Raw genomic sequence first — 25,003 nt, 5'->3', positions numbered from 1 at the left:
TCAGAGAGGAAGGGAGAGGGAGAGAGAGATAGAAACGTCAATGATGAGAGAGAATCATTGATCGGCTGCCTTCTGCACCCCCCCCCCCCAAAACACACACACACTGGGGATCAAGCCCAAAACCTAGGCATGTGCCCTGACCGGGAATCGAACTATGACCTGCTGGGCATGCGGGAGGAATGAGGGAGACAGATCGGAGCAGGCCCTGTGGCGATGGAGACTGAAGTCGGAGACACAGACGGTGAGAGCGTGAGGTGTGTGTGTAGGAATGCATTCAACTTCGGTAAGTTTTTAGGGGTGAACTTTTGGGGAACAGATAGGCATTTTAGGGCCCATAAAATGCTTTCCTGTTTGTCACTGCATTTGCTTTGCAGGACCATCCTGCGAGAGGGGGACTTTCCTTATAGAGGAAGAAACCAGGACAGAAAGGTGAAGGGATTTCACAGGGCTCCCTGCAGGGTCCAGCAGGACGAGAACCCCAGCCTGACTCTCAAATCTGTGCCCTTTCCACACGCACACCCCCACGCCCCCGCAGTGGAGACATGTCCTTTCTGTCCCCAGCTTTCATGGGTGCCACGTGAGGGCCCTGTGTGGCCCCCAGTGTGGGTGCCTGCCCTCCAGGTCCCGCCCAGACCCCAGAAGCAGGACAGCCTTGGGCGGCTCTGCTCTGCAGATACCTCTCTGCAGTGCTCAGTGACTCCGAACGTATTTCATTGCCACGTAAACAATGCTGGACCTCAGCGATTGTAAATGATTAAGTAGCTAACTTCTGGGAGAGATAAGAGAGCATTCGTCTCAGGTGCTGATAAAACATAAACATATTTTTAGAATAAGCTTGTGCTAAAAATGATGAATTGGGTATGAAAATTACCTTCTTCAGCTGCTTGCAAAACGGCAGGGTAGACAAATGCTTTGGATCCTCTTCCTCAAGAGAGAGGGTCCGGTTTGGGGGGGGGGGCACAGAACCCTGGGAGCAGGGACAGAGGCCCGCCCTCCCAGCACCTGCTCCTCAGCCACCTGCATGAGGGCCTTGCCTTCCATGAGGCCAATGACAACGCTGGAGTCTGAGGGACCGCATCTGGTGCTTTCGCTTCTCCTGGCCCATCCCTGCTTGCTACCCACCTCTCTCCTCCGGCCAAACCTCGGCGGAAGGAGCAGCCTTTACCTCCTATGAGAAACCTTCCAGATTCTGTAAACATCCCTCTGTTCTCTGACTCCCACTTTTGAACAAACAAAAACAAGGAGAAAACACAGACCCCACCGGGTACTTCCACGAAGTCAGAGAAAGTGACTTGCACCGTCTTCATACATCCTTTTGCCTCCCCACCCCCCCTCCGCCTCCCGCGAGCCTGGCTCGGGCCTGAACTGAACCAACTGCCTGTGGTCTTGCCAGCTGCTGGCCCGAGGCTAGCGGTCTGGGTGCTGGCTCGGGGCAGCTGGTCCATTTCGTGATGCGGGGCGGGAACCCAGGGGACGCTGGGCGCCTACAGCTCGGAGCAGCTGGCTGCGAGGAGTTATTGCAAGTCTGCACAACTTAAAAAATCCGCAGTTTGGCAGTTTGGGGGCGGGCGGGGGAGCGCGGGGGTGGGTCCCGAGCGTCCCATTTCTCCTCCTCGGGCGGGCGGTTCACGGAGCCTTGCTGCTCACTGCAGCGGGGCCAGCCATGCCTCTGGGCCACACGCCGCCCTGGCTGAGGTCCGGGTCAGTGCCTCCACCTCGGCCTCGGGCATCCATTGCCCTCTGACGGCCCCCTCTCCCGTTTGTGGGAAGCGGACCCAGCGCGATCCCCTTCCCCTCGGGGCGCAGGTAGGTCCAGCCCCTCCTCCGACCCGGTAAGTGGAGGAACGGAGCGTGGAGAACAGCCTGGATCTGCTCGGTGCTCGAGGCTGCAGGCAGCGGGCTGGGGGGAGACGGGCAGGACGTGGGGCCGAATCCTCCCTCGCACTTTGTTTTGAAACAAGTTGGGGCCTCGTGCCTTCCCCAGGAAACCCCGGCAAACCCGCAGTGCTGCCTGGGCCGGGACTTTGGGGCCACGGAGGTGGCTGCCGGTCTGCCTCCCGCGGGGTCGCGATGCTCCCCGACCCGGAGGGCGCGCAGGTGGGGGTGCGCGCGCTCCTGCTCCTTCCAGGACAGGCACGTCGCCCCAGGGGTGACTGTGCATTTGGGTCCAGGCGGGGACGCGCTCCGTCCACAGGGCCGCCTCTCTCAGTCCAGCCACCCCGTGGCACCGCCAGACCCCGCAGGCAGCCGGCAGCCGGGATCCCGGCCGCTGGCCCAGGCGAGGGGTGGGCGGGGCTGAGACCCACGGGGCCGTGGCCAGCCGGCCAGCCCCGCCCCGCCCCGCCCGTGGCTCCAGCGCCCGGTGCTGCGGGGCGGGAAGGACAGACGGACAGTGGCGGGCCACCGGCGCTCCTCGCTGCTGCCGCAGCGGCCGTGGGGCCGCGCGGCGAGGCCTGATCCCTGCAGCACGGGCGGGCGGCACTGCAGAGTCAGAGGCGCCGACTCCTGGAGGTACCTACGTGGGTCCCCCCTCCCCGTGCGCCCCGGAGACTTGTCTCGGCGACCCTGCAACTTTCCCCACCTTTGGCTGCCCCAGCACCCCCACCAGGTGGCCCAGGTCGCTCGTGCAGGGCCCGGGAGGTCTACGTCCTCTGGGGACTTTGCCTGCTGCTGGGCGCTCCCCATCTGTCCCCAGAGCCTGCCGTGCCGGAGCCCCGAGGATCCGCCTGTTGCGCGAGCTGCGGGCAGCCGAGGTGGTGCCTGGGTCCCTCCGAGAGCCGCGGGGAGGGTCTCTCGGAGCGGCGCTCGGGCGCGGGGTGGGGTGGCGGGGGGAGGAGGATGGGCGGGAGGCGGAGAGTCGCTGAGCCGGGAAGGCGGCACTCGCGGAGAGGCGGCCCGAAGGCGCTTCTGTAGCCTCTGCTCCGAGAGGAGGGGCTCTCCTGGCGCACGAAAGTGCTTCTCCGGCCGCCGCTCCGCCTTCTCCCCGTCTTTCCTCCCCTCCTCTTTGCCCCGCAGAGGTGCAGGGCGCCCCGCCACAGGCCACCGTTGGGGGCGGGGGGGGGGGGGGGGGGAGACCGTGTCTTGGTGCAGCGCTGCGCGCCCTGGGGCTGCCGGCGCGCTCGGGGTGGGAGCGGCTTGGGGCTCCCAGGACCCATGCAGAGTCGCCCACAGACTTGGCGTTTGGATGAGAGGCTGTGGCGGGAGTGGGCGCTCGGGGTGGGTCCTTTTCCCACGCCTCTCTGGGTGGCTGCCCCCCTCTTGAGGTGAATGGGCAGGCGAGTGAGCCAGACCTTCTGGTGAGCCGGGCTGGCGCCTTTCGCATTGCAGGGCTCCTCAGTGTACACTCCCCCCGCACCCCCCCGCACCCCCACATTGTCTTTCTGTCTCTGTTGGGAAAGGAGCACCTTTTGCACCCTTGGTTTCTCCCTCACCTTGGCTGGGAGATTGGGCCGGTATTCTAACTCAGGCAGTCTGTAGAGGGGCAGGGGTGGAGGATCTCAAGGACTCCCCCCCACCCCCCCACCCCCCACCCCCGCCAGGATGACTGGGGATGGGTGGAGCGGGTCTGGTTTGTTGCTGCTGAGGAGTGGACGCAGGGGGTGGGCGGTAGGAGGGGTGCAGAGCTTGTTCTCACAGACAGACTTGGGGCTCCCTGACTCTTAGTTTCTGCATTTCATCCTGCCTTCCAAGTGGGGGCACATGAGGAAAGCCTGAGCAAAAGCCTCCTCAGCCCCTTCCACACATTTGCTTAGGTGGTTTGCATAACCAATGGCTTAGAGCTGTATAAGCTACCCCTCGTGGCCCCCCTTTTCGTGCTACTTGCAAATACCTGCCCAGGTAAACAGGAAGCAAGCATTTCCCTAAGCACCTGCCCCCTTGCTAAAGGCAGATGCCCTGGTGCGTCTCCTCCCCCATTTCGTTCAGGCTGAAAGGGCGGCATTGATTCTGCGGTTGAACTTGGAGTATTGTGCCGGTCTCATTCCGTACCTGGGTTGCAAACTTCTGGAGGACGTGGGTTCATTCAGCCATTCAGCGGCGTTACCTGCAGCTCGCCCCGGGCCAGGCTCAGGGCTCTGCTCTGGGGATGCACCCTTGTCAGAGGACGTTGCTGCTCTCAGTCTAGTCCTGTTCGTTTGTTTCTTTGTTTGCTTATTTTTAATTCTCACCAGACTTCTTCCTTCTCCTGTCTAATATTAAATTTGTCTTTTTAGAACTAGAAATGGTCAATATTGGGGTAGGGGGTAGAGAGCAATAGCAAAGTGCTTAAGAACTCTGAATCCAAAGCATGCCTGGAATACTAAGGAGACTGTGGTAGGATCTGTCTTCATCCAGTCCTGTGTCTGAGCCATGATTTTCTGGAAAATTGGCCTGGATAAACCCATTGGTGAGTGCAGCAAAGCTAAACTTTTGCTAGTCAAGTGTATGAGAGCAAACTGGGAAGTTGGACGCAATCTTCGTTCTGTTCAGAAATACTAAAATATTCAAAGCCCAATGCTCTGAAGCTTGGGTGTGCCAGCAAAGCACCAGCTAAGTATTTCTCCTTCTCTTCCCCTTCTCCTCCCATCTCCTCCTCCTCCTCCTCCTCCTCCTCCTCTTCCTCCTCCTCCCCCATCATCATCATTATTAATATTACTATTTTAAGGAAGGAGGGGAAGAGTGGGGCCCCCAGACAACTCCCTGTCTCCAGGGATTTTCTCCCTCACTGCCATCCTCCTCAGACTCTGCTTCCCGCTGTGCACCGGGGCTGGCATTTAGGGTTGGACTATGTGTCGGCTTTGAGAGAGCAGGAACCACAGGGTCTTCCTCCTCCTTTCTTAAAGTGGGTAACATTTACTGACTGCATAATATATGGCAGCTACCCTGCTCAGCACTTCTTCAGGCGTTAGCTCATTTACTCCTCAGAACAACCCCATGGGGAAGGGTCTCATATTTATCGCTGCCCTGTTCTAGGCACTCTACTAAAAGCTCTCCGTGTATTAACTCATTTCATCAGGACGACAGCCTAGACAGCCATGGGCAAACTATGGCCCGCGGGCCGGATCCGGCCCATTCGGCTGTTCTATCCGGCCCACGGAGCCGAAAGAGCGGAGGGTTCTCTTGCTCTCCCCTGCGCTCCTTTACTTTGAATTTATATTAGCTCACACAAACACTCCATCCATGCTTTTGTTCCGGCCCTCCGGTCCAGTTTAAGAACCCATTGTGGCCCTCGAGTCAAAAAGTTTGCCCACCCCTGGCCTAGGAGGTGGGCTCTATTATGACCCCGTTTTAGACGAGCAAACAGAGACACACTGAGTAGCTTGTGCAAAGCCACACACCTAGGACAACGTGAAGCCAGGATTCTAACCCCTGGCCGCCTGGCTGCAGAATCAATGTGAGATTCCTTCTTCCTTGCATAATCCCTACAGCTTAACACTGTGCCCTGTGCTGAATAGGATGGGGATGGGTAGAGGTGGCGTATGGTTACCGATTGACCTTTTTTGGCCTCTGAATGTGCAATAAAATATAGAAGCTGATTTTTTTTTAAAAAAAAAAATGGAAGCTTCACGAATTTGTGTGTCATCCTTGTTCAGGGGCCATGCTAATCTTCTCTATATCGTTCCATTTTAGTATATGTGCTGCGGAAGTGAGCACTAGAGCTGATTTGGAAGAATTTTCATCCTTTATCCTTTCTCTAGGTCACCTTTTGCAACTTTGCAACACACCCACACCTACCCCTTCCTTATAAAAAGTAGCTCTTCTTGTTGAGCTATAGTTACTAGACTAGGTTGTAGTATTTTTCTTTGTGGGTAAGGGATCTCTCACTCCCTTTGGAATCCTGCAGAGCCTTGCACCATGGTTTGCTTGGAGTAGATACTATATAAAACTGTCTTTAATTGCACACATGTTGAGTGATAAAAGCCCAAGATCTGCTTTTAGCCAGTCATGTTACAGAGAAGCAGTTCATGTTGACAGCAGTGGCTTTAGTGTGCTAGCTGAAATCCCCAGTGAATGAAGCCTCCTGCAGCTCATCCTCAACTGAGCACCCAGCAAATACCAACTTTGACTTCATGATGGACTTGTGTAGCCATATACACTGAGTGGCCAGATTATGATGATCTCTGAATGCATAATAATCTGGCCACTCAGTGTGTGTGTGTGTGTATTATATGCCCAGTGCATGAATTCGTGCATGGGTGGGGTCCGGCCAGCCTGGCCAGGGGGAGGGGACATGGGCGGTTGGCCAGCCTGCCTGCTGGTCGAATTCCTGGTCGAGGGGACAATTTGCATATTAGCCTTTTATTATATAGGATATACACTGAGTGGCCAGATTATTATGCATTCAGAGTTCATAATAATCTGGCCACTCAGTGTATCTATACATATGCAATTATGTACACTCATTCATTCAACACGTATTTGAGTACTTATCCAGAGGTATGTATTATGCTAGGGGCTGGGTATGCAGTGTTAAAGGAAACAGACATGGGGGATGGTTGCGAGATGGGTAAGGAGTGAGACAGTAAACAAATCAGTGCAAACATCTTAGTCATGGCAAGGTTACTGAAGAACTTCCTGGGGGAGGATTACAAGGGTAGGAAGGGCTACTTTAGCTGGGAAGCTGGGAAGACCTCTCTGAGGAAGAGAATTCCAGGCTGAGCAAGAGCATGAGGATTCTAAGGCAAGGATGAGCACTAAGCATTGTTGGGGGAACTCCAAGAGAACCAGGCGGCAGGGTGGCTGGGAGGAGGTCAGAGAGGAGGATGGGCCAGATCCTCCTGGGCTCTTTAGGCCAAGTTCAGGATCTTACGAGTTTATTGTAAGGGCTCTGGGAGGGAATTAATGGAGGTTCAGGAGCCAATTTGTATTTTTAGATCGGCAGTGAAAGCTGTAAGGAATAGATTAGAGAGATTCAAGAGTGGCCGTTGGGTCTCTTATTAAGAGGTGTGATGGAGGGATGGGACCTAAAGCCAGGTGGGACTGAGAGAAAAAGAATGGGAGGTTGGTTATGAAAGGGAACAGAGAGACAGGGTTTGTGTATATGCCTGCGTCTATGTGGAAGGCGACCTTGGCTGAGGTTAGGGAGTTGAGTCCAGCTCCTTAATAAATCAACAGATACACATCTCTGTGTGGGAGTTAAATGGTGCTAGCACTACTAGAAGATTAGAAATTTGAATCCTAGCTCTGGCTTTGTCTCCAATTGCTGGGTAAATTTGAGCTTATCATTTGTCCTTCCCTGTTCCTCCTCCCCTCCACATTTTTATAAAAATAATTATATTTTTTCAAAGCAAAAGTAATGTAAGAGTGGCATTGTTTTACATTTTTATAAATGTATTTATTGTCTGTTTTAATATAAGACAGTGGGATTCTTAAGTTTGCTGCTCCATTTATAGTCTACATTTTCTCCCCCACCAACCATTCAGCCTGGTGATTTTATGATTAAAAAAAAAAATAGTTACCTTTCTACAAATATTTTTCTTCAATAGAGTCATTTATTTGTGGTAATTTGGATCCTTTTCATAAATTGAATTAGGAGAACTTTGAGTGGATGTGTGGGAACATTTGTGGTGAGATTCTAATCATTTGCTCTTTGATGATTACCAATAAGCTGCTTTCAAACTGACTTAAATAGAGAGACGCCAGTGAAAAGGCTGGTGGTGAGGAGATGCTCAGCCTTTCCAAGATATACGGGGTGAGGCCCGGTGGAGAGCCTTGGGCTCGGCTAGAAGCCAACTTCCGTGTCTCAGGGGAATACTTCCTTACCTGGTCTTCCTCATTACACGAGACACTTCCATTGTGCCCATGGATATCTTAAAAAAGATACCAAAGAAGTGCATTTGTTATGTCCCCTGGGAACTCATGTTTAGAAGAATTTGCTGGCCTGAAGATCAATAGTGAACATAACAGATAGTCTGATGGGGCTTTGAAGAAGCGATAGGGTACCCAACGATCAATTTATGCTTGTAGGGAATGAGAGTTTACACAGGACCACAGAATGGAAAGTTACTCTAAAGATCAGCTAAGACATTTGCTGCCTCTTGAAGACTTCTTGCAGGAATGCTGACTTGTATCCTGGCAAATAATTTGTGTGTTGAGGTAAAGGAATGCCAGAAGACTGAAATTTTGGACTTGAACATCCTTACATTTTTTACTCTCATTCTTCCACAGACTGGGTTGGCTTTCTTATGCCCTGATTGGCATGCATAGGTGAACCTGAAAGCATTTCCTATGATTTTCTTAAGGTAAAGAATTTAATTGATCAAAGAGTTGGGAGAACTCCGTGGTTAAAGACTGTGGTTTATAGGTATGGATTGAAAGGAGACACTGGGTTCTGGCAGAGTTATTTCAGCATTTTTGTCTTTGAGCTCAATAAATCATACCTTCTGGGTAGTATTTGTCTTGTGGTTTTTGTTTTCTTTTAAGTTTTAAATTTTTTTTTAAGATCCCAGCTTTCTAACTGTTGTACCCTCATGAAGCCACTGTCATAAGACTGCCACCTGCCTGCCTCCCCTTGGTGATAAGGCATTGCCTGGCCAAGATTTAGCCACAAGGTGTTTCATAGTTGAGCCTTCTTGGGGAAGCTTGCCTCCTCTCGGCTAAAAGTATAAATTAAAATGCCATTATGTGGCAGTGTCCTATCTGCATCCATCTATCTATCTATCTATCATCTATCTATCTATCTATCTATCTATCTATCTATCTATCTATCTATCTATCATCTATCTATCATCCATCGTGTATCTTAGCCAAAGTGAAAAAAGGTATCACTATCCCCATACCGTCTCATCATTTCCTTAAATCACAAATCCTATACTGTAGGCTCTTTGAATATGCGAAAAAAAAGATCTCATGAAAGTTTATAAGATGCTTGAAAACTTTACCTTTTAAGCAGTTTCCCCAAACTTCTTGATCTTGGGAGTAACTTTCCATTCTGTGGTCCTGTGTAATTAGAAATCGAATGTCAGCATGGTGCACCTCTCTGGTGATAAGGACTGAGCTTTTGCCTCTCAGCTGCTCCAGACTTAACACGTGGAAGCTGCACATCTACTCTCTTCTATAAGGGGCTTTGAAGGGGAGTACAGGGGCCACAGCTACGCAATGTGGCCCTAAACGCTAATGGGTTTGCTTTAAGTTTCTTTTTACCAGTCACTTCCATCACCCACATCAACAGTTAGGAGCACACTAGCAAGCCCTGTTTTACAACCCTTCGTTTATGAGTCTCAGCAACTTGGAAATAATCCCATTTAAGCGTGGTTAGGTATGGGGGTTCAGGTTCTGATTACCCCACAAATGCAGTTAAGTCCTAAGGAGTGGGAGGTGAGATGGTTTGGAATAAGTGGAGCTCCAGGATTGTGCAGGACATGGAGTTCTCTCTCCCAGCACCAGGGTCCCACACCACATGCCCATCTGCACAGATGCACACTCTGGAGCAGGCAGAGTGCTCATTAGTGTGGGCTGCTTAGCTGATTGGACAGAAGTAGACAAACCACACAGAAGTGCCATATTGAGTGTTGAGTTTCAGTTTTACAAAATGAAAAGCGTTCTGGAGATGGATGGCAGTGATGGTTGCACCGCATTATAAATGCATTTAATACCACTGACTGTACTCTAAAAAATTGTTAAGATGGCTCCGCCGATGTGGCTCAGTGGTTGAGCGTTGAATTAGGAGGTCCCTGTTCGATTACCAGTCAGGGCAAATGCCTGGGTTGCTAGCTCGATCTCCAGTGGGGGGCACGTAGGAGGCAGCTGATCAATGATCCTCTCTCATCATTGATGTTTCTCTCTCTTTCTTCCTCTCCCTTCCTCTCAGAAATCAATAAAAAATATTTAAAAAATGGTTAATATGGTCAATTTTATGTCATGTGTATTTCACCACAATTTAAAAAATTGAAAAAAAATTTTATATTCCAATGCTATGAAATAATATTCTCAAATGTTTTGGTCTCAGGACCTTTATATGCTTAAAAATTATTGAAAATGTCCTAAAAGCTTTTGTTAATGTGATTTCTATCTGTCAATATTTATCGTAGAAATTAAAATAAATACATTTTAAGAAGAGGTCAATTGGGAAAAAAAGAGGACATATGTAATACTTTCAACAATAAAGATTAAAAAAAAAGAAAATAGGTACATTTTAAAATAATTATTAATTCATTTAATACGTAATCTCATTAAATGTTAATATAACTAGCACATTTTTATAAAAATAATTATATTTTTTCAAAGCAAAAGTAATGTAAGAGTGGCATTGTTTTACATTTTTATAAATGTATTTATTGTCTGTTTTAATATAAGACAGTGGGCTTCTTAAGTTTGTTGCTCCATTTATAGTCTACATTCTCACACATCATATACCCTCTGGAAAACGCCTTTGGATATTGGTGAGAGAGTGAGAATGAAACAAGAAAATAAAATCTTAGTTTATTATAAAAAATTTGATCAAAATAGTCATGGGCCATTTAAAGAGTCTTGGGAACCCCAGGGGTCCCCTTGACCATATTTTGAGAACCACTGGTCTAGAATAAACCACGGTCAAGTTAACTTTTGGTTATGGTGTATGTTTTAGCCTCTGTTCAACTAATATCATCTGAGTTTGAACTTCAGCAATTCAATATATTACTTCTACGTTTTCACATAAAAGAACTAGATGACCCCTTCAGAAAAAAGTACCATATTTTTTCCTAAGTTTACATAACAGACAAACAACAGCCGTCTCCCCCATCGGTACCGTTCCATTGGGAACATCTTCAGAAGCTACCGAAATAGCTGGGTGTGGAACGATTTTGCATTTTCCTGCTCAACTCACTTGAGTGGGACACTCACAGACATGGAAACTTTGTGAAAAGCAGGGAAAGAAAACCATGTTTCCCTCCAGGCTATGCAAAGTTCACTCCCCTCCCCGCAGCATGCATTCCTATTTCCTGTGGAGTGAGGACTTCCAGTGTCTTGTGGTGGGGTGGAGGGAGGCTGACCTGTCCAGGGATGGTGACTAAAGCTGTCACCTGAGCTGTCAGCTGTCACTGCTGTGCTCGCTGGGGGATGTGACTGCTCTTCTGAAGGAAGGTCTTCTCACTTCCTTCCAGCTCTGCCCCACCTCCATCTTCCCTTGTATGGAGAACTTGGAGAGTTAGGGAAAGGTGAGTACACTTAGAAAATGGACTGGAGAAAGGAGAGGTGAGAGAATTAATTCTCATAAGTCAAAATGAAATCGTTTTCACTTGCATTGCCTGGGGATCTCATTATTTTATAATTTTTTCATGATGAAGTGTGGAATTAATCATAGTGGGTAGTTCTGGGTAGAGCATTAAAAAAAAAATCCTTCTAGCGTGACTTCCCCGAGCAGGATGGCATACTTGTGAAGCATAAAAACATTATTTTTCTCCTTTCCAAATAATGGATGAGATGCCATATAAACCATCATATTTATTTTATTATAGCTTTTTAAAAGTTATAGAACCCCTTTGTTCACCCCCAAGAAATAGTCACTGTGGCAGCTTACTAGAGCAAAGGCACTTGGCTCCTTGGGAGTTTTGTTGAAAATATGCTGAGGATTTATGATTTGCCCACAGCACCCTGTCTTCTAGCAACAAGAAACGCTTTTCTCCAATCCTTTGGAGGTGCATGACATGTCAGGTGCTCGGCCTGGGTGCAGAGACCAACAGTGTGGTCCGGCAATCGCACCCCAGTGTCCTGGAGCCCCCAGAAAGGCTGGATGACGAGAAGACACACCTAAGCAGCCTTCGCCACACTATTTTGAGCAGGAAAACCCTAGTCTTTCACACTTAGGAAGAATGTTCACTTAGTTCTATTTCTACCACACAGCTCCCTCCTGTCTGCTGTGGACCAGACACTGAGATCACTGTGGATCGGTGAGACGGCTGAGAATCCGGGTTCTGCAGCACACAGCAGAGGTTCCTGTTAGCATTGAATGTGTGTGCACGAGCATGGGGTACATCCAAGGACGAGGTGAACTGGAGCTGATTTGTTGGAGGACAAAACTGGAATTAGCCCTGGTTGGTTTGGCTCAGTGGATAGGGCGTCGGCCTGCGGACTGAAAGGTCCCAGGTTCGATTCTGGCTAAGGACATGTAGGTGTGCAGGAGGCAGCTGATCGATGTTTCTAACTCTCTATCCCTCTCCCTTCCTCTCTGTAAAAACAAAAAACCAAAAAAAACCCCACACAACTGGAATTAAATAGGAAGATAAAACAGCTCCAGCGAGGTTTGGAAATGAGAGGACACCCTAGGGGTGGGGGTGAGAAACAATTGGATGGGGCTGAGGCAGGGGGGTCTGAACTTGGCTGGTGGACACTGAGGCCCGAGAGGCAGGCAGGGAAGTTCTCGCTTGAAATCTGAGGGGTTCAGACACTAGGGAGCCACTGAAGGGTTATGCAGAGTATCGACACATTCTGACTTGTGTCAATACCTTCTGGCCACCCGTGGACAGGGAGGGGTGTTAGTGAAAAGTGGGGCAAAACGATGTCACTGGCTTGTCCACTAATGTGGGTTGGAGGTCCTGGAGAGGTAAATAATTACTCAGGTGGTTTTTTTGGTTTGTTCCTTGATTCCTGAAATTCCTTAATCTTCCACATTCTCTACATTATATTTTAAGAGAGAACGCTCCGGGAAAGTTGCATGGACTTGTGGGCCACACATCTGTTTGGCTGGGGAGAGCACACACATTCGCGGCCAGCAGATTGTATTCAGGCTGCAGATGGGTTTGATTCGGCTTACAGTATCAAACCATTAAAAGCAGTGGTTGACAACCTGTAAAAAAATAGGGGAAGTTCCCATAAAGCTAAGAAGTGTGACCATTTTTACAAACTGGGAGATCCGACCACAGGTAAGGGCCAGGGTCCCCTTTAGCCGGCTGGGCGCATTCCACTTGGCACAGCGGCCAGGTGTCCCCCTTTTTCATTGAGGGCCCCTGCCTGGCCCCGGCAGGTATTTTGTTTTATGGCCAGATTTGCGGTTTGGGAAGAGGAAGCCGACTTTCACAGGAAACCAAAGAATGGGTCATGAGACAAGAGACCTCAGTCCAGTGCAGGGGACAGGGGCGTCCCGTGCACATGAGGAGTGTCCTTCAGGTTGGGCCGCCTGGAGGTGCCCCTAGCTAAAACACTTAGTGGAGTATTAGGGCGAGAATTGTAGGAGAAGAAGGAAGAATGAGTGTAAAAAATGATGTCAAGAAACTGTGTTGCAAAGAGGAATTGGGGGATCGTTGATTTTATTTTTTAAATTTTCACTTGGTATTTTCCCCATTGATTTCTAGAGAGAATGGAAGGGAGGGCGAAAGGGGAGAGAGAGAGAGAGAGAGAGAGAGAGAGAGAGAGAGAGAGAGGAAATCATTGAAACATCCACGTGAGAGAGACACATTGATTGGTTGCCTCTTGCATTCTTGCATGCCCCCCTAACGGGGTTAGGGAAGCTGCAACCAAGGTACATGCCCTTGTCCTGGCATCAAACCTGTGACCCCCTTTGGTCCGTGGGCAGCCCTCTAACCACTGAGCAACCGGGCCAGGGCTGAGTTTGCTAATTTTTAATCTGTGATTGACTTGAGCATATCTATATAAGGATGCATGTGATAGAAGGTAGTACTTTCTTTTGTTGTCCTTGACTGACAGTTTATAGCTACAAGGAGTCCAGTCTCAGCCTTGGTCGTTCTTATTAAAACAGAGCACTCCCAGGGTATAGAACAGAGTGAGGGGCCTTCTGCGTCTGGGAAGACAGCCCTGCCAACTACAGATCTTATCTGTGCTCAGTGCATGTTAGTTATTTTAAAATGTAAGCAGCAGTGCCTTCGAGGGGATAATTCTACCTTTTTTACAGAAGCAGGGTAAGTTGAGCAGAGTCCGTGTGGGGATTTGTTATCCGCAGTTCCTCATGCGTTTGGGTACTGTTCACAGCCTTTGATCACTGGCCAGGTGGGGTCTGTGGGGTGAGCAGCGGCTCTATTGCAGTCTGGGTTAGTGCTTTTATTAGTTTTATGCCACATGGCAATTTTTCCATTTAGTTTTTTGTATTTGTTTTATGATGTAGCTTGATCCAATAACTTACTATGTGCGAATGTGCACGTGTGTGCGCGCGTGCGTGCGTGTGTGTGTGTGAGAACATATCTATCTTGTCTTTGGTGCAGACTGTTTTTAGGAAGGGAAATCTGTATCTCCCTTCTGCAGTGGCTGATAAAGAAGCTACTGTTCTTCTGTGGTGACTGCAATTTCACAAGCACATTTGCTATGATTTTTTTTTCTCCCAGTAAGACAGTGGACAGCAGAGGGAATAAAATTCAACATGAACTGGAAGCAGCCAGTAGCTGTCCCTAACCCCAATCCTAACTATTATCAACTAATCAATTCATTGATGAAGTCACCAAATAATTTTCAGAACATACTATGTGTCAGATAAGGTGCCAGGCACCGAGGATATGGCATTGCGTCAGATGTACAAACATCCCCACATGGAGCTCATAGCCGAGTGGGGAAACACGCTGTACCCAAGAGAGAGAACTTAAGTATATGTCTCTAAGTGTATTTTAGGAATTGATAAATGCGACGGGGAGAAAATAAAGCGAGGAAGGGGGATAGGAGTTTCAGCAGATTCACACGTACTCTGTTCTGTCCTTGGGACCTCTGTCACCTCGGTTATTGCTGGTTGACAAGGTGTGGATGGGACGGACAGAGTTCTTTTTTTTTTTTTAATATATTTTATTGATTTTTTTACAGAGAGGAAGAGAGAGGGATAGAGAGTTAGAAACATCGATGAGAGAGAGACATCGATCAGCTGCCTCCTGCACGCCCCCTACTGGGGATGTGCCCGCAACCCAGGTACATGCCCTTGACCAGAATCGAACCTGGGACCCTTCAGTCCGCAGGCCGACGCTCTATCCACTGAGCCAAACCGGTTAGGGCCGGACAGAGTTCTTGACATTCTAAGAAGAAATGATCTGTATAAATATCTCTAGGTCATAGGGCTCCACCCTGGCCATCCCCCAAGCTTTCTAGTCCCCAGGTCTCTGCACATGATCATTTAAAGAAGTCTTTATTGTTGAAAGTATGACAGGTGCCTCAGTTTGCTCCCCACCATGGGCCCTCCCACCCTTTATCTGCACATGATCCTTCCGCTCCTTGGAGAAGGGCCTCTGACTCTTACCTGTCTCCTTTACTTGTTCATATCTGACCGGACCCTCAGGGCTCAGCTCAAATGTCACCTGTTCATGTGGTGTCCCTATGTCCCTGTCCTGGAGGGACCCTTTGCCTGCTCTGGACTTCTGCAGCACCTCTGGGTACCTTTCTTCATGGCACCCGAGTATTCCGCTTGTGGTGAGTGCTATCATTTATTTACCAGCTTACCTGCCTGTGAGCTCTTCTAAGTTCCTGCAGACTCTTGCCCACATTGTCTCTTGTTCTCCGTAGTCTCAGATCAGTGCCTGCCATAAAGCAGGTGTGAATGAACAGCAACGCCTGTGATTCCTACACACGACACAGGAGCACATGGGCTGAAAAGTCACCCGCAGCTGTAAGTTCCCTCAATGTCTAGACCACGCCCCCTCCCCAAATCCCGACCAAGGCTGCTTAGCACCTTTTTTCTTCCCAAGTAGAAATAACTGTTTTCTTTCTTTTTATTTATTTATTTTTAAAAATATATTTTATTGATATTTTACAGAGAGGAAGGGAGAGGGACAGAGAGCTAGAAACATCGATGAGAGAGAAACATTGATCAGCTGCCTTCTGCACACCTCCCACTGGGGATGTGCCCGCAACCAAGGTACATGCCCTTGACCGGAATCGAACCCGGGACCCTACAGTCCGCAGGCCGACGCTCTATCCACTGAGCCAAACTGGTTTCGGCTTCTTTCTTTTTAAAAGAATATATTTTTATTGATTTTGGAGAGGAAGGGAGAGGGAAAGAGAGAGACATCAATGACGAGAGAGAATCATTGACCGGCTGCCTCCTGCATGCCCCCTACTGGGGATTAAGCCCACAACCCGGACATGTGCCCTGGCCAGGAATCTAAGGGTGACCTCCTGGTTCATTAGTCGATGCTCAACCACTGAGCCATGATGGCCGGACAATAACTGTTTTCTTAAGTGTTTTGCAATACCTGTAAAAATTTTCACATAATGCTGGGAGGTACAGAGAAAGCAACAGTCACCCCCAATTCCATCACCAGACAGAATGCCTTTACCATTTTGGTGTATATTCTCAGAGATTTTTTTTTCATTGTATAAAAATCAGTCATATTTTATAAGGATCACATCCTGCCATCCATTGTATTAATTCCTCTCTGTTTACTTAGAATGTCATGACTATCTTTTCATGCGCATGCAAGCAGGGAGCACAGTGGCTGAGAGAATGGCTTTAGAGCATTGTTCTTTGAATTCAAACCATGCAGCTGTCACTACCTGTTGACCCTGGAAAGATAGTTAACATCTCTATTTACCAGTCTCCCCATCTGTAAAAGGAATGCAATAAAACACTACTTATATGAGGATCGTGAGGATTAAGTGGCCTCAGACATGCAGGCACTTGGACAGGGCTGGCTCCATGGACAGGAGCTCCTGTATTATTATTTCAGCGTTTTCAAGGCCACAGCCTTCCATTGCGTGGCCACCTCCTAGTCCGTGTAATCATTCCCGTACCGATGGACATTTCGGCAGCCTTTGGCTCTTTGCTCTTATGAATAGTTAATGATGCAGTAAACATCCTTGTCACACATCCTTGCACACGGCCTGATTTATTTCCTCAGGATACAGTCCCAATGTGAACCGTGGGACTTTGTGGCACACACTGCTACACAGTGTTCTCTGGAAGGTTTTCCTTAACCCGTTTCCACCCCCATCATCCTTGCATGATATGCTTTCCCCTGCACCCTTGCAAGCGGCTTGCTTTCAGTTTCTCGTTTTATCACGGCTGTGCAGACGTTCGATGCATCAGCCACTGAAAACAGATGAGACTGAGCGCAGGGTCCGAAGCCCTCAGGGGGGCTGGTTTGCTGACAGTTTCCTGGCTGAGGCCAGAGCCCCTGCCTCTGGCCAGCCCTGCTCCTGGGGACTCCCCCGAAGTGGCATTCCTTCCTGGGGCCAGTGGAATAGCGGTGGTCACCGGGGTCACTAAGAGTGGCCCGGAGCCCTGTGGACACGTGGGGATGCCCATGCTGGGTCAGAGGCGGTGTGGTTTGCTTCCTCCTGGGAGGTGCATGCCCTTCCACAGGACTTTCCTTGTGTAACTTGTCTTTGGAGCTGATCAGTGACTCAGCAGCAGCCTGCTGGCTGGCTCCCTCTGCCCCGCCCCCCCCCCCCGCCCCCCCCCCCCCCCCCCCCCCGGTTGTCTAGGAACACAGACAGGAGGAGAGGAAAGGGCTGTGGCAATTGATGCCAGGCTCCAGCCTGAGGGAGTTCTGGAATTCACTCATTCCGGATGGCCGAGAGCAGTAGAATGTATATTAACCTTTTACATGTGACTTAGAGGCTTTGCTTTGGAAAATTCTCTGCGTTTTCTCTCGGAAGAGCTTTTAGAAATTCATTTTTAATCCTTGAATGTATTAGACCTAAGAAGTTTTTATTTTCTTCTTATGACAGATCAAAATTTTAAAAAATTATTATAAATTCAAGGATTTCTCATATTTTAATGTACTCCTTCAAATTGGATAATTTGGAAATAGTAAGCAGTGTGGGGATATTCTCAGTAATCTGTCTGAATCACCCTGAAGGTGGCGTATTATTCTGATTGCCTTGCATTATAGGATTTAAGTGTAAGTACAATTTGCCCTGGCTGGTGGCTCAGTGGTTAGAGGATCAGCTCTTGGACTGAAAGGTCTCGAGTTCAATTCCCTATCAAGGGCATGTACCTCAGTTGCGGGTTCACTCCCTGACTCCAGTCGGAGTATGTGTGGGAGGCAACCAGCCGATGTTTCTCTCTCTCTCTCTCTCTCTCTCTCTCTCTCTCTCTCTTTCTTTTTCTTCCCCTCCATCCCTTCCATGCTCTCTGAAAGCAATGGAAAAAATATCCTCAGGTAGGATTAACAAAATAAACAAATACATATAAATAGAGTTTTTCTGGCACACTAACTCCAATTATGGTGGTCTCACGTGATATTTTCCTTTTATTCAAGCAAAACCCTGGATCACAATTTCCACAATTCTCATTAGTTAAGCAAGATACAGGTAGGCTTGAATTTCCCCTTTCATTCTTATGGCTATTACTTCATTTCCAATTTATTGGGAATTGGTCTGTAATGGACGAATAATGGCAAGACTACAAAACAGACATGTGTTTGCATTTTTCCTGGGACTTCCGTGAGTGTCCCCAAGCTCAGAGCTTTGGGGAGCAGTGGGCTCAGCCAGAGCCGACCCTCAGCAGGCAGCCGGGGCAGGCCACGCCTTTGAAACTGTCTTAGTGCCAGTGTGTCTTCCTGGCAAAGACACTGTTAGCAAATACAGGACAGACTCAGAAAACCACTAACCTTTACTCTAGACTCAGATCGCATGGAGCATGCTCTGAGCTTCAACAAAAGGTTAACCTTGCTTTTATCTTTCTTCGTTTGCCAACTTTTGCTTGTCTGACACCAGACATGCCACATCTAAACTCTGAAAGGACAAGCATGTCGCGGGGGTGGGGTGGGGGGGGTGAGTGGGGGTGGGCTGTATCCCCAGCCCCTGTCAGCAGCCAAAGTATTAGGACAATCTATGGTTCAGAGCTTTCTGAACTTACAGCTTCCAAACACGTGTCTGCGGTCTTCTTACTCTAGAGCAGTGGTTTGAAATGGGGGATGATTTTGCCCTTCAGGGGACCTTGGACAATGTCACAACCCTTGGGGACAGGAGGAGATGTGGTACCCTGTGTAGAGGCGAGGGATGCTGCTAACCATCCTAGAGGGCATAGGGCAGCCCCTCCAAGAAAGGATCACCTGGCTTCAAAGTGCCCACAGTGCCGAGGTGGAGAAACCGCCCTGTGGACGTGTGCCAGACCAGGATGTCTCCGGGGAAGCCGGCTGGCTGCCAGGAGGCTCCAAGGTGCCATTTACTTGGAAACTTGGCACGGGTCAGGGGTGGGCACTCTCTCAGCCTTGCAACTCTGGACACTCACTCACCAGTGTCCCAGAGCCGATCCGACTCTCAGAAAGGGCCTTGCATAGCAACCCACAGGAAACAGCACCAAAACTTTCCCCACCTTATGAGGTCCCGCTAATCAACAGAGCTGGTGGACAGAGTGAGCACTTGTGTTGGCTGTGAGCTCATATACTCCCTGGAGGCAAGTGCCAGGGAACTGAAATTGCCAGGAGGTGTCTCCAGGCCCTGGAACCAGACGAGGGAGATTTGGGGGTAGGTGATTATACCCGAAACCCTGAGGTCTGGAAACTTAAAACTCAACTCAAGATGAACTCATCGCGATAGCACTCTTCTTTAGAAAGTGCCCGGATGGGTCTTGGCAATTAACTTTGATCTTTGGCACGTTCCTCCTTTTCTTCCATTCTGACCAGCTGCCTTTCATGACCCATATTGATTCTTTTTTTAAAAAATACATATTTTTATTGATTTCAGAGAGGAAGGGAGAGGGAGATAGAATCAGCAATGATGAGAGAATCATTGATCAACTGCCTCCTGCATGCTGCCTTCTGGGGAACGAGCCCGCAACCGGGGCATAGGCCCTTGACCGGAATCGAACCCAGAACCCTTCAGTCCGCAGGCCGACACTCTATCCACTGAGCCAAACCGGCCAGGGTCCATATTGATTCTTTAAATTAATCTACTCTAGTCTGGCCAGCTTGAGGGAGAGGAATCGGTTCAATAAAAACGTGTCAGGCACCACCGTGTACGAGGGATCATTCATATGAAGATCGATATTAGGACACGGTCCCTCACTGGAGGCTTTCTCAGCCTAGTGGGTGGCACCGAGGTGGCAACGTTTTAGAAGAATGTGAGCAGGGCAGTGACAGGGCCGCTCAGGATTCTGTGCAGGCACAGAGGCCACATGTAACGTCACTTGCAGTGTCTGCTTTCATCTCTCAGGCACTGATGTTAGTTGAAGCTTTGACGGGCAACCTTATTGCTGTGATTCTGAGACCTCTAGGGGGTCATTACCCTCCTATGTCCTGTCTGCTTGTCCGCTTGATATTCCTCTTTCTGTTGCAAGATCGGATGGCAGGTCTCTGGGTGATGAAAGAGTCCAGCATGCCGCTGGCTCTTCACCTTTCCCCTCTCAATCACAGAGGCGGTCGTTTGGTCCATTTTGAATGCTGTGGTCAGCCCGCCAGGAAATATAGCCGCGCTGGAGGGAGGTGCACAGCTGAGGCGGAGAGTTTCCCCTTACAGTGTGCAGAGGGGGGTTCTGGGGAGACTAGCAGCACTGCGTGAAGCTGATGGGTTTTGCCAGGATCCTGATGAATCGCTCAGCAAAGTCAACACCTGCTTGTGTGCTGGGTCACAAGCGATACTCGCTTCTTTTGATCAGCTGCACACGGAGAGGCATGCGGGGGGGACACAGGCAGGAACCCGTGGCGGGTTGTGAAGCAGGAAGGGGAGAAAGGCTTGGATGTGCACATATTTCTGCTCCACAGCCTGCTGTTTGGGGGCTTGTTCTGCCCACTCCTCTCCATCCTCCCTGAACCCGCCCCAGCAGCTCCGTGTGGGCCTTGCTTTGCTACACTGATTGAAGTCAGGCAGACCTGCCTGCCTGCATCCTGGCTCTGGCCCTCGTGAGGGGGGGCTCTGGGCAAACGGCTTCTCTGAGCCTTCATGTCCCACCTATAACATTGGGAAGGACAGTGCTTACCACTTACAGTGGTTGAGGACAGAGGCGACCTGTGGGAAACCCCTGGGAGGCGCCTGGCATGCTGTGGGGACTCAGGAAAGGCCGGGTATCATTTTCTGCGAGGAGGTTGCACGTAGAAGGTGAATGCCCTAAGAGGGTGTGAGTGACATACATTCACACCTGAAGGTATTGACTGGTAATGCACTTCCCCCCAACATCCAGTTTTGTTCTTTTCCGGGAATCATAGTGATGGAAAATGGGCAAGGCATACGAATTCTGCGTTCTGCCCTGGTTCTCAGGTTGGAGCATCTGCCCACGCACCGAAGAGTTGGGGGTTCCATTCCTGGTCAAGGGCAGTTGTCTCAGTGGTGGGTTCCCTCCCCGCACCAGGTTGGGCACGTGCAGTAGGCAACCAGTCGGTGTGTCTCTCTCACATTGATGTTTCTCTCTCCCTCTTTCTTTCTCTCCCTCTCTCTCTTCCTCCTTCCCGCCCTTCCACTCTCTCTCTGAAAAGCAATGGGAAAAATATCCTCAGGTTCTCCCTCTCTCTCTCTTCCTCCTTCCCGCCCTTCCACTCTCTCTCTGAAAAGCAATGGGAAAAATATCCTCAGGTTCTCCCTCTCTCTCTCTTCCTCCTTCCCTCCCTTCCACTCTCTCTCTGAAAAGCAATGGGAAAAATATCCTCAGGTTCTCCCTCTCTCTCTCTTCCTCCTTCCCGCCCTTCCACTCTCTCTCTGAAAAGCAATGGGAAAAATATCCTCAGGTTCTCCCTCTCTCTCTCTTCCTCCTTCCCTCCCTTCCACTCTCTCTCTGAAAAGCAATGGGAAAAATATCCTCAGGTTCTCCCTCTCTCTCTCTTCCTCCTTCCCTCCCTTCCACTCTCTCTCTGAAAAGCAATGGGAAAAATATCCTCAGGTTCTCCCTCTCTCTCTCTTCCTCCTTCCCTCCCTTCCACTCTCTCTCTGAAAAGCAATGGGAAAAATATCCTCAGGTGCGGATTAGCAGCAAGAAACGATTCTGAGTTTTGGGGGGACGGAGAGAGAAAGGGACGCCCGGGATGCCATGTAGTCACCAGGCATTGACAGAGGGCCCACCGGGTACCCATTTCTGTGAAAAAGGTAAACTTGGCCAACCTCACAGTCTGTCTGTCCCTGGCCTAGCCCTGTCCCTCTGTGAGCAGCTGGTGCCCAGGGGTGCTTGGGGTTTCTTAGAAGTGCTCAACAGCCTGAGTACTTTGTTAATTCTTGATTTCGGTTAATTTTACTTTCCCTTAACATGTGCGACATTTGGAGAGAAGCCTGATAGGGACAGGAGGACTATCTGTCTTAGAAGGCGCAGCAGCGTTTCTTCTTTTTATGTGAATGAAAGTATTTGAGGCTGACTCAATGACAAGTTGCTGGGGGGCTGTGGAAGAGGAGGGGGGGGAGGGGGAGGGGGAGGGGGAGGAGGAGGAGAGAGGAGGAGGAGGAGGAGGAGGAAGAGGAGGAGGAGGGGGAGGAGGAGGAGGAGGAAGAGGAGGAAGAGGAGGGGAAGGAGGAGGAGGAGGAGGGGGAGGAGGAGGAGGAGGAGGAGAAGGAGGAGGAGGGGAAAGAGGAAGAGAAGGAGGAGGAGGAGGAAGAGGAGGAGGAGGAAGAAGAGGAGGAGAAGGAGGAGGAGGAGGGGGAGGAGGAAGAAGAGGAGGAGAAGGAGGAGGAGGAGGAGGAGGAGGGGGAGGAGGAAGAGGAGGAGGAGGAAGAAGAGGAGGAGAAGGAGGAGGAGGGGGAAGAGGAGGAGGGGGAGGAGGAGGAGGGGGAGGAGGAGAAGGAGGAGGAGGAGGAGGAGGAAGAAGAGGAGGAGGAGGAGGGGAAGGAGGAGGAAGAGGAGGAGGGGAAGGAGGAGGAGAAGGAGGAGGAGGAGGAGGAGGAGGAGGAGGAGGAAGAGGAGGAGAAGAAGGAGGAGGAGGAGGAAGAGGAGGAGGAGGAGGGGAAGGAGGAGGAGGACGAGGGGGAGGAGGGGGAGGAGGAGGGGAAGGAGGAGGAGGATTATTTTAGCTCCTGGGCCCATTTTATTTATCCCCGCTGAGATCTCTCTGCCTCTCTGTCAGGAACCCTATCTCAGCAGTTCCGTTTGGGAGGAGCTGCATGTTTTCTGGGATCCTCTCCCTTAGCAGCTCTCCCAGAGGTGGGGCTCATTGAAGGATTGCCTGCCCGTTGTTTGTTGGGACCAACCTGGAAACTGTTCTGCTTTACTTCCTCTCCATTGCTCCGTGACGTTGTCAGGACACCTTTATTGTTTAATGCAGGCGTCCTCAAACTACGGCCCGCGGGCCACAGGCGGCCCGCCGAGGACAGTTATCCGGCCTGCTGGGTGCCGCTGCCTGTCCTGCTTAGCAGGGGACTCGTCCCCGGGCCCGCAGTGCGCATAGGAATTTGTTCATAGTTTTTTTTTTTTTAAACTATAGTCCGGCCCTCCAACGGTCTGAGGGACAGTGAACTGGCCCCCTGTTTAAAAAGTTTGAGGACCCCTGGTTTAATGGGTGGTTTTGGGCCTGTGGGCTCCTGGGGGCGGGGAGGGGGGGCTCTGAATCTTGTTTGCAATCCCAGTGCCTGGCTCGATGCCCTGCAAATCTTAAATGATAAGGAGTGCTTGCTCAATGATGGACATTGCCAGAGGCACTTTTCAGCCTCTTTCTGAAGCTCAGAATCAATCTTTCCTTCTTCCTCCCCAAACCCACACCTTTGGACCTGGCATTGATTGGGAAACATGAAAATCAATGGCTAGATGCTTAGATACTAATATAGAGCTATGGGAATGTGTCCACAGGAGGCAAGGCTTACCTTTGGGGGAACTGCAATTTTTTGGCTTGTTTTTTTTTTTTTTTTTCCAGAGAAAGAATGGAAATTTGTGCTTTTATTTGTTTTGGTACTTAATTCTCCTTCCATATACATCCCCCACATGCACAGACACGCACACAAGCAAGCAGACACGCATGCATACACCCATGCATTAACCAGAGGACTCTGACCCAGCACATATAGTCATTTCTATTCTGTGAAATATAACAGTGAAAAAATAAAGCAAAATCAAATTTGGCCAGCCTCTGAAACCTATTGATTTTAAATTAGAGCAGGAGTGTTAATTCTATTAGGGCAGTCACACTCAGAACTCGGTCTTGGAAATGAATTAAAATGTATTCATTAGAGATTTGCAAGTATATCCTTGATGAATCAGCTAGGAAAACAACACTCCTCGAAGAAACTGTGTGGGAGATGAGTGACTGCGGTCCTAATTCTAGTGCCTTATTTTGTTGGCCTTGGGGTCCCTGGAGATGCCCCGAGTGTCCACTATCGTCAGGATCTGAGAGTCCTTAAGCCTGAGAGTGAGTCCAGTGGGAATGATGGTTCCATGGAGGGAAAAGACTGCCCCTTCCCTGAGAGTTAAGTGGGGTCTGAGATATGGGCAACCACCCTTGTGCTGAGTGTGAGATAGAATGTCTTGTCTTGGGTGTGTTTCCGCCCTGGAGTTACAACTTGATTGATGGTTTCTTCTGCAGGTGAGAGTGACTTCCGGGAGGCTGCTTTGCACAACCGGAGAGCAGGATTCTTCTCTTCTTTGTGGACACTAAATGCCTCTGTGCACCACACAGTCCAGTGGGGGAAGAAGGGAGGAGCTTCTTGGATGACGATGGACATCCCACTGGCCAGGATGAGGGCAGAGTGTGTGACATCAACACCACAAGGGTAAGAGTTCCTCTCTCGTATGATATTTTCTCCGGCACCATTATTTGTCACAGGAAGGGGAGAACGAACCTTACAGTACATGACACAAACGCAGGTCGCACACCAGGCAGACCATTTAGATGGTGAAGTCACTGGGCAGTGGGGCAGGTGACTAAGGAGGAAGGGAGAGCATCAGCCAGGGAGGATCAACCCGGGAAGATTCCGTGTTCACATTGCCCCTCTCCCCCCACTTTTGACATTTGTAGTTCAGACTTAAGGGAGTAGTAACACGGCTGTTTTTGTGACAAGATTCCGTTTGTGTCCATTTGAGTCGGTCTAGCTTAAAATGGGTGCCGGGGAGCTGGGGTGGGTAAGAGTCTGGCTCAGGTCACAGGTTGGGGACCTATAGGAAGTACCTGGCCCAGGGACACATTTTCATTTGAGCGATTTAATGTTGCAAATGGATCAATTCTGATTAAACTTGAGCTATCCCACATGGAAAACAGCATTTCCAGGTTCTCCCGGAACACCAGAGATACACCTGCAGAGGACTCAGGCGCTGGGTGGCCTCTGCCTCTTC

At 49.8% G+C, this 25,003-nt stretch overlaps 1 protein-coding gene across 4 annotated transcripts in view; it reads left to right on the top strand.

Moving 5' to 3' along the window:
- Window positions 1-1,620: 1,620 nt before the first annotated feature.
- KCNS3 (potassium voltage-gated channel modifier subfamily S member 3) overlaps window positions 1,621-25,003 on the top strand; it is a 36,313-nt gene continuing 12,930 nt past the window's right edge. The window contains exons 1-4 of one of the 4 annotated variants that reach the window (XM_080686783.1): window positions 1,645-1,806; window positions 15,164-15,294; window positions 15,388-15,490; window positions 24,258-24,444. The gene's annotated coding sequence lies outside the window, so the exon portion shown is untranslated. Of the gene's footprint in view, window positions 1,807-2,348; window positions 2,512-15,163; window positions 15,295-15,387; window positions 15,491-24,257; window positions 24,445-25,003 lie in introns of those variants that run through there. The other 3 variants (XM_080686784.1, XM_080686785.1, XM_080686782.1) reach the window with 3 other exon arrangements.

This window comes from Plecotus auritus (assembly GCF_963455305.1).
Source record: "Plecotus auritus genome assembly, chromosome: 8".
NCBI lineage: Eukaryota > Metazoa > Chordata > Mammalia > Chiroptera > Vespertilionidae > Plecotus > Plecotus auritus.
This window is presented reverse-complemented; position numbering and strand designations above follow the sequence as displayed.